Below are 15,297 nucleotides of genomic sequence, written 5' to 3' on the forward strand. Positions count from 1 at the left end.
CATTGTGCCAAGCCATAGTTTATTGAATAAACCATAGGCAGGTGTGTTTACAGTATGACCTAAGCCATAAACCAATGTGGTGGGGGAGACATGATGGTTTTGCAGTTAAATACACTGAATTTGCCAGCTGGAAAGCTGACAGCCTGGGTTCAAGACTCAAATTCCACCTGACAGGGTGAGCTCCTGTTACCTGTCCCAATTCCTGCTCACCTAGCAGTTCAAAAGCATGCAAATGTGAGTGGATAAAGAGAAGCAACCTTAGTGGGAAGAGATAACAGCGTTCCATGTGTCTCGGTGTATAGTCATGTTGGCCACATGACCATGGAAGGGCAACACTGACTCCCTCAGCTAAGAAATGGAGATGAGCTCTACTCCCTAGAGCAGCAGTCTCAATCTTTCTGGCTTTGTGGACCAGCAGTGGTGGCAGCGGCAGAGAGAAAAGGGGATGGTTCCAGGCAAGTGGGGGCAAGTATGCACCCTTTGCTCACACAAATGGAGCTTTGATGTATCTGCCACTTGTGCGAGTGCCCCCCGCCATTCAAAAAAATGGAGCATTGCATGCACCCACTGATTACACAAATAGAGTTTCACATATTGTTCAGTTCCAGTATTGGACCACAGTCCAGGGATTGAGGAACCCTGTCCTAAAGTCAGACATGACTGAACAGGAGAAACCTTTTCCTTAAACCAATGGTATATCAATTGCAATAATTGAGCTCATACAATATGCCGAATCAACACTGAACAAGTTCCAATATAGCCTAATATGATGCAGATCTACATAGGTTTGCCTAAACAACCTTCCTCAGTTTCTCGTTCCAAGTTTCAAAAGAAACAAAAAGTTGTCATACCATTTGCCTACTTCTGCTTCATGGGAGCTTCATCAGTGAAAGATGCATGAATAAGAACAACTGCCCAGAAAGATATTTGTAAATTCATTGTTCACCATGGATAAAATCTGGGACTCTTATATTTGCCAATATGTCATTATTTCAAATAGGAAGATATTAAATAAAATGTGTCACATACAGTGCATTCTATCAAATTTTATTTATTTAAAATTTTCTTTCACCAGCAGTCAGTAACTCTATAGCTCAGCTTCTTCTCCCTAAATCCTGTTGATCTGTCCTCTTGTAGATTTTTAAAGAATTCCCCTTTTGGGCTAATTCCACATTTGCTTCTTCTATTTCCTGTGAGAAGCTAAACCATCTTCTATCCCCAATTTCCTATCAGCCAAAGCAAAATATAAAGTTAGAGCAGCGGATGTGGGCAGGGGTTCTTTTTTTTTCTTCTCAACATCTACTTCAGAGTTCATACAGCTGGAGGGATCCACGGCCATCTAGAACCAAGGCATAGCTGACTGATAGCTTGTCGCAGCTTCATTTAAAACTTATTTTTAAATAAAGCTTTTTAAAAATGGCAGCTGAGCTTTTGACAGGGGTTAATAATATTGAAACAACTTTATTTGCTTCCAGTCAGTCTCCAAACCCATTTAAATAGTATTAGCATTTATGTTTGACACCCTATGTGGTTTAGGACTTGAAGGTACTTGAGGAAATGTCTGTTCCAGTCCATAGAATCCTTTCTGTGTTCTGTTAATATTTCAAAGGTTCTCTTCCAGCTGCTCCCACCAAGCTGCAACTAATGGAAGTGCTTTCTCAATGGCAGTTTTCCATTTGTGAAATTTCTTCCCTGAAAAGCCTACTTGATAACAATGCCAACTTTGTTATCCTTTTTCTGCACCTGGTAAATATGTATATTTTTTTTGCTCCCAGACCTTTAATGTGCATTTTAATTTTTAACCCATTCTTAGGCTTTCTGCCATATATCTTCTGCTTGTAAGTAGATCTAAATTTTCCATCACATGCACAGTTTTAAAATAAAATATTAACAACCCAATGAAATGAAGGAGGGGGAAAGAAAGAGAGATTTTGTAGTTTTGAAGTCCCCAGAGATTTTCATTTGCAGCTGCTGCATCATTTTTTAGAGATTCTTTTAATTACTTAAAAAAATGAGGAAGATAGCTGTTGAATCTTCCTGCTCCTTTTTTGAAAATGTGTTCACGAGGGGGGTGAAGAGGGAGGTAAGACACAATTTTTTCTTTGTGGAAAGCAGCATTCTGGAAATGGCAGATGATAAAGGGTACAATAGAAAGCAATGGCCATTTTGTGAATATGCTACCATCTCCGATCTAGTAATCATGAAGAGCATCCAACCTGTTCTCCAAATTCCAAATGTTTACACTGTCCCCCAAAGTTGCATAATGTCTTTTTAGTAGTCAGATAACATTACCTGGGAATAACCAGATGATTGACTTCATATATAAAAATAGGATAGGATAGGATAGGATAGGATAGGATAGGATAGGATAGGATAGGATAGGATGGCATGGCATGGCATGGCATGGCATGGCATGGCATAGAATAGAATAGAATAGAATAGAATAGAATAGAATAGAATAGAATAGAATAGAATAGAATAGAACAGAACAGAACAGAACAGAACAGAATTCTTTATTGGCCAAGTATGATTGGACAGACAAGGAATTTGTCTTTGGTGCATATGCTGTCAGTGTACATAAAAAGACAAGATGCATTCATCAAGAATCATAAGGTACAGCACTTAATGATAGTCATAGGGTACAATAAACAATCAAGAAACAAGCAATATCAATATAAATTGTAAGGATTCAAGGAACAAAGTTACAGTCCTGCAGGCGTAAGTGGAAGGAGATGGGTGATAGGAATGATGAGAAGACTAATAGTAATAGTAATGCAGCCTTAGTGAATGGTTTGACAGTGGTGAGGGAAATATTTGTTTAGCAGAGTGATGGCATTCAGGAAAAAAAATGTACTTGGGTCTAGTTGTCTTGCTGTGCAGTGCTCTATAGCATCGTTTTGAGGAGTTGAAACAATTTATGTCTGGGATGCAAAGGGTCTGTAAATATTTGACTCATGCAGTGTACAGGTCCTCAATGGAAGGCAGGTTGGTAGTAATTGTTTTTTCTGCAGTTCTGATTATCCTCTGAAGTCTGTATCTGTCTTGTTGGGTTGCAGAACCAAACTAGACAATTATAGAGGTGGTGATGACGGTTCCACCACAAAATCGCAGAGGACAAAATCGCGCTCGACGAAAGCGCGCATTTGACGTCATCACAGCGCGATGAAAACATCGCGCTGTGATCGAAAAATGTAAAAATAAAGCTAAAACCTTCCCCTAACCCCCCCAAACCTACCCCTAAACCTACCCCTAAACCTAACCCTTAACCTAACCCTAAATCTAACCCTAAACCTAACCGTTAACGTAACGCTAAACCTAACGCTAACCCTTAACCTAACGCTAAACCTAACGCTAACGCTCTAAACCTAACCTAACCCTTAACCTAACCCTAACCCTAACCCTAACCCTAACGCTTACCTTTATGTGAATCGGCTTGCTTTAATTTTAATTTTATTTCAATTTTTAATTTTTTTCGTCGCGCTGTGATGACGTCACATGCGCGCTTTCGTCGAGCGCGATTTTGTCCTCCGCACTTTTGACGGGTCATGGCTGATGACAGATTCAATAATTCCTCTGTAGAACTGTATCAGCAGCTCCTTGGGCAGTGTGAGCTTCCTGAGTTGACGCAGAAAGAACATTCTTTTATGTGCTTTTTTGATGACGTAGGTGTCCATTAGGTGTCCATTAGGTTTCCATTAGGTCTCCATAGAATAGAATAGAATAGAATAGAATAGAATAGAATAGAATAGAATAGAATAGAATAGAATAGAATAGAATAATGACTTTTCTGAGGTTTACTTATATTCTTCTCCTCATTCAGAGATGGAAAATTGTTACATTGATTGTGTTACACTGATCACTTACTCATCTCTATGCTTACCATGAATTCTAATTTCACTCAATATTTCCAAAAAGCAATGAATAAAATTAACATACCAAACATAAGAAGACTGATCTCATTTGAACAATGTACTGCATTGATTACATGCTTGGCGATTAAATAACAACCACATCAAGATGATTTAATATTCTTTGCAGCTGCTGACATTCATCCATGGATTCTCTTGTTCTAATTTGAGAATTTGCTTATTTTGGGAAATAAAGCAGTTACTTTCTTTTTATATAAATATTTTCAATCTTCCTTACAGTCTAATTAGCTAAAGAAAATAATTTAAGACAAATATATTGGAATATGAGTACTATATTTCCCTTCCTGAAGTGTAGGAAAGACAGTTCTCCAATAAATTAGATGGAAATGTGTTTTGATCAAAATTTCATAAAAATGTGTTGTTATGGGTGTTTATTTCACTACTGTGAACTGACTTATCATTATGGATTTGCCTTAAATTAATATAGGTGTCAAGGGTTGGAATATGTTGACCCAGCCTTAGCTAATCATAATTGGATACTTCCATTTCATCTGTCACTTTATTATCAGCATTCCAGCCAAGTCCACAGTACCTGACCAATCCATACTTAATTTTAAATAAATATCTCCTTTATGGAGGGGGGGGAGTCCAAAATGAGATGGTATGATTTGCTTGTCACCAGTGATGGGATTCAAAAAAATTTACTACCAGTTCTGTGGGCGTGGCTTGGGGGTGTGGTGTGGCTTGGTGGGCGAGGCTTGGTGGCCATGGCAGGGGAAGGATGCTGCAAAATCCCCATTCCCTCCTGATCAGCTGGGACTTGAGAGGCAGAGACTAGATGGGGGTGGGGCCAGTTAGCGGTGGTATTTACTGGTACTCTACACTACTCAAAATTTCCACTACCAGTTCTCTAGAACTGGTCAGGACCTACTGAATACCACCTCTGGTTGTCACCCCAGTGAAGTAACAGATTCTGAGTTGCCACATTACACAGATTATATACTTTCTATGATTGTGTCAGTAGGGAGCCAGGAGCAGTACAGCTCCTTATGTTCATATTTTGAGCAAGTTGTCTCTCTCAAATGACGTCTGTTGGAAACTAAGTACAGGTTAAGTCTTCAAGCTTGAAGGATGCATGAAGCCATGATTCAAAGTAAGTAAAACTAGAGATATGACGCCTGAGTAAAGGTTCCACAATAGAATTGAACAAGTTCTGAGTTTGAATGTTATGTTAGACTAGGGCTTGGTGCAGAGCTTACAGAAGCACAGTCTAGGGGCCATGTGAAACAACCGGCACCAGAGTGGTTAGTAAAACCTCCTTGCAAAATATGCACACCAAACCATTAGATGTTTTTTATATGGAGGGGGGTGTTTAAAAGGCAAAATAAATTCATAAAGACTTGCATGTGCTTATTATTAAATGAATTAATTTGACAGTTCACAGAGAATATGGGCTTGACTTATTCTCCATATCACCCAACAATAGGACAAAAAGCAATGGGTGAAAGCTTGTTAAAGAGAGATCCAACTTGGAACTGAGGATGACAGTGTGAATGATTAATCAATGGAACAGCTTGTCTCCCAGAATGGTGGGAGCTGCATCACTGGAGATTTTCAAAAAATGGACTGGAACTTGGGCAGGAGGCTAGACTAGAAGACCTCTGAGGTCCTTTCCAACCCTATGATTCTAAGGCATGTAATTCACCCCTTGTGAAACACTTTTCCAAAGTAGACAGAGGCCTAGCCTATTTTTCGATTGCAGGGCTATTAGCCATAAATCACGACTAGGTTCTTTAACCTGGCCAAAATAGCATCTGAGCCAAAAATATAGATATTTATCTTTTATTTATACATTAGTAAAGGACAGGTCTCCCACAGATACAAGGTGAAAAGACCCTTAGAAAGGAGAGAAATTGCTTTATACAGTATATAGTTCAAAATTATTAGGTTTGGAATGTTTTCTTTCATTGCTAGCATAATTTGAGCCATAAACCATTCCGAGACTATGCTCAGTAATATGTATCAGTTCATGCTATTCCATAATATTCTTAGCATGATTTTATTAATGATTAATTGAACATTCAAGGGTGTGTTTTTTACCACTATAATGAGTTTTTGAGTTATTACAGTTCACTTTTCTAGACAAGTCTTGCCTTCAGCCAATTGGAACTGGTCTTTATCAGAATCCACATTTCAGATTGAGAATCTGCTTCTCACTTCAAAGAAACTAGAAAGATGAATCAAAGGCACTCATTATTATTGAAAATATTAGCCAAATATTCCTCTTTCTCCTGTACCCACCAGGGCTGAACATGTCACAGAAAGCTTATTTTGGCCCTCAAACTCAAGCATTCAATAAAAAACCTGAGTTTTTCAGAACCCTGAGACTGATCAGAGCCAAGGGGAAGGGATAGGCTGTATATTTTTCCCCCTAAGCTACAGTAAATAGAAGAGACACGATACTCTAAAAATCTAATCCTAGATTAATATATGATGACACAGCTTCAGAAGCATCAACTCTTTGCATCGTTCGTTGCTAATGGGACTCTGTTGTTGTTATTCTTTTTGTCTCTGCTCTGCTTGGAAGATGGATACTCTCAGGCTTTTTCTTTCAATTGTTTTCTAAAAGCAGGACAATATATTCCCTTCTTTCCTGTAGCAGGAGGAGGGAAAGTTCAGAGATACTGTAAAGGCTTTCTATCAGAAATAAACTATTTGGTCTTTGGAATGTTAACCATCTGTCTTTAGTGTTTAGGGGCTTTTTTGGACTCACATGTTAGCTCTGCTAAATGCTGCCTTCAGTGACTGATTACCTCAATATCTTCTCTACATTGAGCACAGGAAATAAGAGAATTGCCCATACACTTGAATGAGTTGTGAAGGAAAGGAAAGAATGTTCTGCCTGGAGATAGGGAAAAAAACCATCTCAGGCAACTGAGATGCTAGACAATTCTGAACCTAAGCTCTGATCTTTTAAAATGGAAATGCCTTTGAAAAGCCAAAGAGTCAGCAATGTCTTGCAAACTCCACAGAAGTAAGAGATGAATAATTGTTGGGTCAAAGCCCATGAAAAAGAATGAGACAGGCTTTGCTTGGCAATAAGCCATTCAATTTTCATTCTTTTGAGGAATAAGAGGCAAGCCAACGAGATGCGAAAAATAAAAAAAAATCTCATCATTTCGAAAATGAATGTGTTCCAACTGACAGAAAGAAAGAACTAATTGATGCATATTAACAGCCATCCTCTCCTCCTATTTCCAAAGGCCATAGGTGCTCTTCAGACAGAGGCAGGTGGACATGGGGAAGCTGTTGGAAGGCATTGGCAAATACTAGAACCACAGTCATGTTATGGAGAATAGCTATGACCTAGAAGCCAATCACAGTCTAGAACCAACATGACTGTGGTTCTAGTATTTGCCAATGCCTTCCAACAGCTTCCCCATGTCCACCTGCCTCTGTCTGAAGAGCACCTATGGCCTTTGGAAATAGGAGGAGAGGATGGCTGTTAATATGCATCAATTAGTTCTTTCTGGCTTTGTAAGCTAATAAAAAGCTACAGATATCGAACCAGGCAGAGGTTCAAGGCTGACTCAATCCTAATTGGATTAAATAGTGGTTGACCAAAATGCTTTGAAATTATTGTGAATGCTGAGAGATGTGAACTTTCAATTTGTAATAAGCTGTTTAAAAAATTTAATATATGCAGAGGTGCTGAGAAGAAACCAGCAGGGAATGGAGAAGCTGTATTTAAAATCAAGCTAAAAGATAGATATTACCTCTGCTGCAGCCCTAAACATATGCAAATTAGGACCCCCAGAGAAAGGAAATGCTGCCAGAGACAGTCAAACTATATTCCAAAGTGGATAACTCACCAAGGGACTAAAAACACACCCAGGCAGCAAAGTAATTAAAAATGGCAAGAAGAATTTTTATCCGATTGACACAGAGATTTGCAGAACGAACTCTAAAGAACATTATGAAGGATCTGCACCGACTCTAGTGTAACCAGTAATTTAATTAAAGAAGATTTGTTGAATTGAACACAAATTACAAATCTCTCATCTATCTACCAGATAGAAGATGAATCTTTGCTGAAGGCAAAGGAACCACAATGGTGCATAGCAGATGGGGAAAAGGAACACAGTTGAGCTCATTATTAAAGATGCCTTATAGGGTTTGATGCTAAATGCTTGTTTGATGTCAGTAAAATATGCAACTGAGAAAGACAACAATGTGAAGGAAAGGCATCATTTTGTTATCAGTGGAGATAACTTTCTTATAAACAGGACATGCAAGAAAAATAGACTTTTTTTAAAAAAAATTTACGTGGCATATTTATACCCCACCACAATTATACACAGACTTTCATGACTAAGGCGGGACTAGAACTCACCGTCTCCTGGTGATTGGCCCAAAGTCACCCAGCTGGCTTTCATGCCTAAGGCGGGACTATAATTCACCCTCTCCTGGTGATTGGCCCAAAGTAACCCAGCCAATTTTCATGTCTAAAGCAGTTTTCCTGAATCACTAGACAACACGGCCTAGTAAAAGAAAAACAACAATGAACATTTTATAAAATAAAACTGACCATTAAAATAGACAAACCTAACTCCGAGGGTTCCTGGCATCAGCTCCCAAATATTCTCTGAAAAATCTGCATTTAAGAAGTTTCTGGAAATGACTGAATTGAAGAAAATGTGCTTTTTTAAATCACACAAGATTATAGAGGTTATCAACAGAAGTTACCATGGAAAAAATAAAGATGCATAACACTTAAATGAGAAAGAGAAAACAAGTATAAGTACCAAATTTCAAACCCAGAATTCAAATAGAAAGATCAAGATAGCAGTGCCTAAGATTGAAGCAGTACTTCAGTGTAAGCCTTGAGTCAGGCGGCAAAACTTTACAAGAAAATGTAGAAATCTCAGGCAAGGTAAACATGAAGATGCTACAAAGTAATTCTGTTCAAAATCTTCTTTTACATTGCCAAAGGAGATGAAAAAGAAGAACTCTCCAAGATATTAAAAAAAATCAGTGGTGGGATTATTATTATTTTTACTTTACATGCCTACAGAACTTTACTAGTTCTGTGAGCATGGCTTGGTGGGCGTGGCAAGGCTTGGTGGGTGTGGCAGGGGAAGTTTACTGTAACATCCCCATTCCCACCCCACTCCAGGGGAAGGTTACTGCAAAATCCCCATTCCCTTCTGATCAGCTGGGACTTGGGAGGCAAAGAATAGATGGGGGCGGGGTCAGTCAGAGGTGGTATTTACTGGTTCTCCGAACTACTCAAAATTTCCACTACCGGTTCTCCAGAACTGATCAGAACCTGCTCAATACCACCTCTGAAAAAAATGCTAATTCATAGATATTACAAATGGTGAAAATAAATTAAATATCTACCTTACATGAGTTTTCAAAATATGGGTTTTAGGAAGTTTGTAAACTCAGAATGAGACTCCTAGTACCACAAGGCTAAAGGATAGTCTCCCAAATATGTGGGGGGGGGATGTGAAACATTTGCTGTGAGCCATATTTCCATAACAATGCTTATTCTTGTTACAGCAGCAAAGAATACCTATGTAGATCAGATTCTTGGATCAGAAGATTGTCTTATTGCCTGGAGAAATCAAGGAAGACACATATAAATTAACTAGTTGTGAAGTATTTGAAAACAAATGTCTTGCTTGGAAGCTTCAAAAGAATATTCATGTCCTAAAACCAGCACTTTGAAGAAGAAGCTGGATCAAGATCTTCTTAAGGAGAAGTTCAGGTAAGCAAAGTTTTTTCTCTAGCTCCTCCAAAGATGGTAGGTGAATGGTAAGGAATTTTTCCTTTTTTGTCATTGATATACCAATTTTGCTACTGAAGCTGGCTCTCTGGCAATGTTGCTACAGGGATCTGAATGGGGCACCTTAGGAAAATGACCAAGATGACTTTTGGATGTCCATGGACCCATTTGGGAAGGGAAGTCTTGGAGATTCCAGTTCCCTTTGAAAGTGGTCAGAAAGTCATGGACATCCATCTTCCTGTCAGCATTTTGGGTTTGGGAATTTTTACTTCATGTTTTACCTTCAAAAGTAGACCAGCTGGCTATTTCAACCCCCTGCTGGACTTTAGCTGTTCTCATTTTTCTTTTCCTTTGATTTATGCTGTTGTTCTAAATAACTTTTGTTTTCCATATGGAAATAGTTTGCTTGTGGATGGTGAAGTACTTTCATTCGATTTACATTAATATTGGACTCTCACTACAGGATTTTTGTATTTTTTTAATTTGCAAAATACTTGGAGTTTATTTCTTTTTAATTTTTATTTTAATCTTGGATCAAAATATCCAGAAAACATCCTTCTGCTTCAGCTTCTTTGTTCCCTGTTTACTGTCAAGCAGTGGCTGAAATCTGAGAAAAGACCTTTTTTGAAAGCTGTAGATCAAAGAGATATCGGCTGTACAGATGGAGGACTAACTGCGTTAACTCCATACATCTCTCTGAACTTCAAGTCTGCATTTGTTTACAATAGCAGAAGCCTGACACTTATCTGGACTTTGTTGGGAAGACAGACTGATTGTAGAACTTGAATGTATTACATTTAACTACACAGCAACTGATAAAAATTGTATCAAGAAACAAATATTTGATCCAGAATGAATTATTCTTAAATTTTGGAGTGATAGATAAGATGCCATTGTAAATTTTTCTAAAAGTTGATGACAATAATAGTTTGTTAACAAATGGTTTTGAAACTTTAATCTAAATCCTTTTCATTGTTACTGTTCTTCTTGTTAAATATTTTGTCATTAATATAACATATAGATGACAAGTCAATAGTTTTCAAGTATATTTACTAGTTTAAAAAATGAAGAAGCTGTTTTACCAGTTGGAACTAATATTGTAGCAATGTATTAATCAGTATTCAACCAAGGGATAATACGTCTAAATATGTATTGGTTTCTTTTTTTTTTCTTTTCTTTTTTAATGCACTTTTTTAAATAAAAAAGAAAGTTTCACTTCTTCCTATATACATTCATCTTTCATTTTTAATGATTTTTTCTTAAAGATGTTCACAAAAATAAAAAGTAAACATTAAATTATATGAAGTGATTCCTCAAAAGAGAAAAAGATAAAAGACAAAAAGTATAAAAGTACAAATAGAAAAAAAAGAAAAACTGTATAATGAAGCAACTTTACAGCAAATTAAGATTGATTATCTCTTCTCCCTCTTTAAAGTTATATCACAATAGACTTCCTCCTATATGCAACCCTTTAATCAGCAAATCTATAAGTCACTAGTTCAGTTTTTTCCATTTTCAGCAACAAGTATATATTGTAAGTGTTCTCCAGTCCTTAATAAAAGTATTTGTCTTATCCCTGATCAAACAGGTCAGTTTTCCGTGAATTCTATCATCTTTACAATTCTATTTCTCCATGTGGGCATTTCATTATTTTTGTGCATTTAATAGTTTTGCTGCTGTTACAATGTACAAAAGCAATTTTGTATAGGTCTTTTCAAATCCGTATGTCCTAATGCAAAAACTTATGATTTTATTATTAGACTTTAAGATTCCTTTAAAATTCTTTGTATCATTATATTTGTATCTAATGTGTTTTTGGTTTTTTTGCAAGCTCTCCCAAGCATGTCAAATGATCCTTCATGTCTTCCAAATGTTCAATTTGGAATTTCTCATATGTCATATACAAACAGTGTATCATTTTATAAAAATTCTCCCTTAAATTGTAACATAGTACAAATTTCAGTCCTTTTGACCACATTCATTCCCATTGGTCAATTGGTAATATTAGAACCACAAATCTTAGTCCATTATATCATGCACTCTTTAACTTGCTCTTTCTCCATTTCAATCTCAGCAAAATTTAATATATTTTAGCAATCACATGTTCATCATGAGTACATAATTCAGTTTCAAATTCCATTCTGTGTTGTTCAATTCCAATTACTTTTTAATCTATATGAAATCTCTCTTTTAATTATGCATGTGTATCTCTTCTTGAATTCATTCTGACATTCACAAATATTAATTCTGACTTATGTAGATGGTCTGATTACAGGCAATCAGTAGAAATAAGATCTATGTCTTAACATTGTGGAACATCTAAACTATCAGAATTTCACCAACCCTCCCCCCCAAAAAAATTCCCTCTAGGAATTCAAACCCACTCCTAACAGGTAACAATGAAAAGTCAAGTACTACAGAATCAAACCATCAAGCCCAGAGTTATTAGGATTTCTTCAACCATAATGTGGAAATATATATTTTTGCTGCTTATTACTCAGCCTTAGAGGACAGAAAGGCCTGGAGGAACGTTGTCCATGGGATCATGATGGGTCAGACACGACTTCACAACTAACAACAACTCAGCCTTGGATATGGAGGGAATATACAGTGAATTTTGATCATTGTTTCTCAGTTCTCAGCTTCTTCCCTCTCATAAACACTGGTAAAAGTGGAAGAAATAGGTGGCATTTCTTGCCATCCAGGTAAAAAGTAAGATAGATTCAATCAGAAGTATAAAGGTAGGAGACAATGTGAAGCAACACTTTTTAAAATAAAATTAATGATGACTACTGATCAATAAAAAATAGCGGAAGATGTGAACTGGAAAGTTTCTACCATATTTGCAGTGATAAAGCCAGATATCTGACGCAAACAAAAAAGAAACCATGCACCAAGTAAAAATGATTGGATTGTGGTCAAAAGAAACAAAGATACTGAGTATTTGAAAGATAAATGGTCAGCAAACCAAGATCTAAATTAATTGGATTAAAACCAGAACACTAGAAATTTATAAGGGCATCTCTTTTTACATGACAATCAGTTGGAAGCAGTTGCCTATTGCCCTTGTGTCCACAAAATAAGAATCTGTATATCAGAGGCCCAGGTGTGCCAAGAACCTGCATGGCTTATGCCAACTGTTGTTTGATGTCTGAACTAAACATTATATTTGCAAGGAGCAAAGGATGTATTTGATTCTCTCAGACAGAGAAGATGAATCTTGGAACGGTGCATTGACACCAAATATTATTATGCACAAGATGTTTCCTTTCTTATCAGCTCAGGCACCAGCCAACTCCTATCATCTCTCAGTTTGAAAATTGTATCTATACCTCGCTAGTCAAACCATCTTTTTTTTCTCTGTTTGGTCACCTATGTGGAAGTAAATCCCATTGATTCTAGCGAGGTTTGATTCTGAACTGGCATACACATGATTGCACTGTGATTAACTTAGATTATACTAAGGTTTTAAATGGCAGCATACATTATAAATTACTCTCAGAAATATTTGTATTAGAGAAATTCTGTGCAAAAAAAAAGTGCACATTGGGAGGAATGTGAAAAACATGTGGACATGTTTGTAAGAGCTTTTTAAAAAAGCAAACAAAGCGAATTGAATTTAATATTTTGTTTTATTTATTTATTTATTTATTTATTTATTTATTTATTTATTGTCAAGAAGTACAAGGAAACAAGTCTCAGTATAGACATAGATATGGAGACATGAAAAAATGGCAGAAATCAATGGATATAAATAAGCAAACCATAGCCATAAACACATAAAATGAATACATATAAATGGGGATAGTAGGACAAGGACGGTAGGCATGCTGATGCCCTTCTGCACACCCCGTTAGGGACCTCTTAAGAAACGTGTAAGGTCCACGGTAGACGGTTTAAGGTAAAAGGTATGGGAGTTAGAGGAACTAAAAGTAGGCTCAGGTAGATTGTTCCTGACATTTACTATTCTATTGCTGAAGTTATTTTTCCTGCAATCAAGATTAAAGCAGATTACATTTAGTTTGTAACTATTGATAGCCCTTGTGTTATTGTGGTTGAAGTAAAAGTAGTCATTAACAGGTAGGACGTTATGGCATATAGCAATAGCAATAGCAATAGCAGCAGTAGCAATAGCAGTAGACTTATATACTGCTTCATAGGCCTTTCAGGCCTCTCTAAGCGGTTTACAGAGAGTCAGCATATTGCCCCCAACAATCTGGGTCCTCATTTTACCCACCTCGGAAGGATGGAAGGCTGAGTCAACCCTGAGCCGGTGAGATTTGAACCGCTGACCTGCTGATCTAGCAGTAGCCTGCAGTGCTGCATTTAACCACTGCGCCACCTTGGCTCTTTTTTTATCAGGCTATATAATGTTGGGTACTAAGCTTAGGTTGGAACGTAGATGGCATAGTTCAATATTATAGATATGACAAGAAAAAACCCAAAGTGGACAGATCAAGCTATCCCTTCTAATATATAAATATTAGATAAATCCTTAGTAAGACCACACCTAGAAAAGTGCATCCAGTTATAGTCATTACACTATAAAAAAGATATTGAGATTCTAGAAAAAGTGCAGAGAAGAGCAACCAGGATAATTAGGGGACTGGAGACCAAAACATATGACGAACAGTTGCAGGAAATGGGCATGGCTAGTCTAGTGAAGAGAAGGGCCAGGGGTGACATGATAGTTGTGTTCCAATATTTGAGGGGCTGCCACAGAGAGGAGGGGGGATCAAGCTATTTTCCAAGGCACCTGAAGGCCAAAAAGGAATAATGGATGGAAACTGACCAAAGAGAGATTCAACTTGGAAATAAGGAGAAATTTTCTGACAGTGAGAACAATCAACCAATGCAACAGCTTGCCTTTGAAAGTTGTGGGAGCTTCATCACTGGAGGCTTTCAAGAAGAGACTGGACTGCCATTTGTCAGAAATGGTGTAGGGTCTTCTGCTTGGGCAGTGGGTTGGACTAGATGACTTACAAAGTACCTTCCAACTCTGTTAATCTGTAATCTAATCTAATCTAGATTTAATCAACTTCAATCTAGTCAAGTAGGGCTTTCTTCCCCTAGAACATCTGGTCTTCCCAACTGAATGATTGATTTAATAAGTTATGACATGAAGTATTTTTACTAGCTACACAGGAAGAAATATGACACTATGGAGGTCACACTTCAGTGAGGGCTGAAATGTTTCTCTCTATAACATGAATATAAATAGATTTACTTTGTGAATATGTCTGTTTTTCTTCTTTTCAATTTTTTTTACCTAACAATGACCTTATTTGAACCACGTAAACAAAATATTTATTTTATTTCTGAGAATTTATATTTATGACAATTCTCACAACACTGCAATCTGTAATATCCTTTATCGTGAAGGTTCTGGGCATACTAACTTTATAAGATGGTGCATAACTTTCTTTTATGACAGAAATGTAAAGATGCTTCACACGATTCAAGCTTCAATTTATATACAAAGGCATACACAAAGGCATACACATGGAAATTCAAGCACTAGAATTCAGTTAAGATCATTTTGGTATGGATGAAAGTGAATACATTGAAGGGGTGATTATAGATTACAAACTTTGCAGAAGATATGGATAATCCCTTCCCGGACTAAATTTCAAAAGT

The sequence above is a fragment of the Thamnophis elegans genome, chromosome 4 (genome assembly GCF_009769535.1).
Source record: "Thamnophis elegans isolate rThaEle1 chromosome 4, rThaEle1.pri, whole genome shotgun sequence".
Taxonomy (NCBI): Eukaryota; Metazoa; Chordata; class Lepidosauria; order Squamata; family Colubridae; genus Thamnophis; species Thamnophis elegans.